Here is a 3,589-nt window from a genome sequence, read left to right on the forward strand (position 1 = left end):
CTATATACTGCACACTGAAATGTAAGTAAAATATTTGTATTCCAATGTATTTACTTTATAAGCACATGGTAAAAATTAGAAAGTAAGCAATTTTTCAGTAAGAGAATGCTGAGTCACTTGGGTATTTTTATGTCTGATTTTGTAAGCACGTAGTTTTTAGGTGAGGTGAAACTTGGAGTACACAAAACAAATCAGATTCCTGAAAGGGATACAGTAGTCTGGAAATGCTGAGATCCATTGCTGGAGAGAAACATCCAATCTTGATTTTAAAATTGTTCCCATGGTTAATTACTCTCACCATTTGAAAAGTGTATACCTTATCTCCAGTCAGAATGTTTCCAACTTCAACTTCCACCCATTGGATTGTGTTAGACCTTCCTCTCCTAGACTGAAGAGCTCACATTAAATATCGGTTCCCCACGTAGGTACTTAGAGACTGTGACCGAGTCTCCCCTTAACACTCTAAGGCAGGTGTTTAATTCTTTACTCATTCTGGTGGCTCGTCTCTCAACCCTCCTTCTTGGATTGTGGATACCAAGAATGGATACAGGATTTCAGCAGCAGATGCACTAACGCCAAATACAGAGGTAAAATAACCTCTCTGCTCCTACTTGGTGTTCCCTTGGTTATTATCCCAGGATCACGTTAGCTATTTTGGCCACATGGTCACACTGGGAGTCTCATGGCAAGCTAATTATCCCTTCACACCCCCAAATCTTGTTCAGAGTCATTGCACTTCCCACGATTGAGACCAGCATCTTTGTCACTCAGACAAAGCAGGGTGCTTGCAAGAAAGTGTCTCACCAAAAGAAACAAGGGAAGTAACAGAGGTGCGGGCCTGTAGCCCTAAATACCAAGACCCTTGTGACCTTCATGCTCATTCTGTTGGCCGCAAAGTCATAGCCCAGCAGGATAATGTCTGTTTCCATGGTGGAAACTTCGCTCCTTTCTAACATATGAACTTCATAGTGGATCAGACCTATGGTCCATTTAGTGCAGTGTCCTCTGTCTGAGAATGACAGCCCCAGGTGCTGCAGTAGAAGGTGTAAGAAACCCAGCAGCAGGTTGATAGGGGATGCCTTAACCATCCTGAGGGTGTCACCCTAATGCCTAACAGCTAGAGATTGACTGGTTCCCTGAACCACATTGGCGTATAGGCTTTCCAAAATATTTATTTCGCTGTAAGTATTGTAAATGGATAGTCTTGTGTTGTCAGAGAGGGAGAACACATTCTTTATCTACTCTCTGCCAGTCATCCCCCTGAAAACTCTCTACCAGTCAGTAATGTATAGAATTTTCTCATATCCCTCTTATTTATCTCCTTTGTAAGGTAACAATTCCAGTCTTTTCAACTTTTCTCTCTGTATGAGAGTTTAACCAGGCCCTTGATCATTCTCACGGCCCTTCCCTGAATCCCTCTAGTTCTTCAATACCCCGTGAGAGAAAGGTGCACCGTACCTCACAGAGGAGTCTAGAGGAGAGTGAAACATAGACTAGCTGATCTCATGGCATTGTATTTTCTGTATGATTCCCCATCCCATTCTTCTTCGACACAATGTTTTTCTTAGTTTCTGCTTGCACTGTGATTAGGGTTTCACAAAGCTGTGTACCGTGTCTTGTACTGAATTCATACAATTAAATTAGAACCACGTAAAGTGTTTGAGGACCTCAAGCTTTTCCCTCTAAAAGGCATACATACTGAAGATATTTACATTGAAGTTCATCGGTCATCATGCCACCCATTCACCTGGCTTAGATATCTTCCTCTGAGGACTTCTCTTTCCTTGAATATGACCTAAATAATCTGGTGCCATAAGCAAATGTCCCCACCTCACTGTTCACCCCCATTTCTAGATTATTAATAACTATAAAATATTTACCATACTATTTGTTGTCAGATGTGTAACCCCCCTCACTCTGCTTCTCTCCCTTCACAGGCACCTTGAGCATTTCTGAACCTGGTCAACGCCTCAGCCACCTCATGGCAGGTTTCAACCTCACCCCCTCTGACCCTTCCCCATTTATCCTAATGGGCATCCCAGGCCTGGAAGCTGCCTATGTCTGGATTTCCATCCCTTTCTCTATGTTCTACATTATCGGCCTGTTTGGAAATTGTATGGTTCTGTTTGTTGTAGGAAAAGAGCAGACCCTGCACAAGCCAATGTACTGGCTGCTCTGCATGCTGGCACTCACAGATATCGGCATGTCTACCTCCGTCATTCCAAAGGCACTTTGTATATTTTAGTTTAATTTGAAAGGCATTACTGTGGGTGGCTGCCTCACCCAGATGTTCTTCCTTCACATGGTTACTGTGTTGCACCCATCCATACTTGTGACAATGGCCTTTGATCGCTATGTTGCCATATGCAACCCTCTAAGATACACGACCATACTCACCAATGCATGAATAGATAAGCTAGGTCTTGTGGGTTTGATAAGGGCTGTTCTCTTCATTGCGCCCATGCCCCTGCTCCTCAGCAGGATGCCATTCTGTGGCAACCACATTATCCCCCACACATACTGTGAGCACATAGCTGTGGCAAAGATGTCATGTGGGGATATCACAGTCAACAGGGACATATGGTTTGGTGACAGCTCTTGTAGTCATCTGGTTAGACCTGATGCTCATTGTGCTGTCCTACGGTCTGATCATCAGGGCTGTCCTCAGAATCTCCTCCAAGAAAGACCACCAGAAAGCCCTTAACACCTGCACAGCTCACATCTTTATTATTCTGATGTCTTATATTCCCTGTCTCTTCTCCTACCTGACACAAAGGTTTGGTCAAGGACTTGCTTCCCATGTACACGTCACCTTCGCTAACTTCTATCTCCTTGTGCCCGCCATGCTCAACCCTATCATTTATGGGGTCAAAACCAAAGAGCTTCGTGACAAAGTGGGCAAATACACCTGCAGAAGTTGATTGCCGGGGGCCACTGACTTTAAAGCTGTGTGATAAGAGGGGAAAGGATATCTCCTCACTAATCAAGGGTGCTCTGCCCCAGTTTGGCTGAGCTCAGCATTATGGAAGTTCAGAGTCTGAGAAGCTCCTCACATCTAACATCTTATCCCTCCATCACTAAGCACTGCTCTCTTCATTGTTGAGTTCCCTCTCTCTGACCATCACCTGACTGCTTTCATTGTCACCCACCAGCCCCCACACACTCACCCCGTCACTTGGCCTTTCTGTGACTACCAGACTACCAGAAGATATTGCAACTTTCTGACATAGGGTGGGTTTCCATTAGTCCCTCTCTGAACAGGGTTCTTGATCAGTTCGACAAAGTGAAGCTATACTGATGAACCAGACTGTTAGATCACCAAAGACAAAGTAAGAAGCTACAATGCTGAACTTTTAAAATCATATATACAGCGATCCAGTGAGCTAAATTTACTGTGGGAACTGAGGACATTCTTCTAGAACTTGTTGATGAGAGGTGTGAAACTGTGTTTTTGAACCAGACTGATGTGTTAAAATATTGCCTTTGAGTCACATTACTTACCACTTTGTGCAGGCAATTTTTCAGTTGCTTTCAGCTGGAACTTTCAAAACACACACTAACCTTTTCCATTGTCAAAGACATCAAGAGT

At 43.8% G+C, this 3,589-nt stretch overlaps 1 pseudogene; it reads left to right on the forward strand.

Moving 5' to 3' along the window:
- Nucleotides 1–1,981: 1,981 nt before the first annotated feature.
- Nucleotides 1,982–2,921, forward strand: LOC125644375 (olfactory receptor 52D1-like; annotated as a pseudogene).
- The last annotated feature ends 668 nt before the right edge of the window (nt 2,922–3,589 follow it).

The sequence above is a fragment of the Caretta caretta genome, chromosome 1 (assembly GCF_965140235.1).
Source record: "Caretta caretta isolate rCarCar2 chromosome 1, rCarCar1.hap1, whole genome shotgun sequence".
NCBI classification, from domain to species: Eukaryota; Metazoa; Chordata; order Testudines; family Cheloniidae; genus Caretta; species Caretta caretta.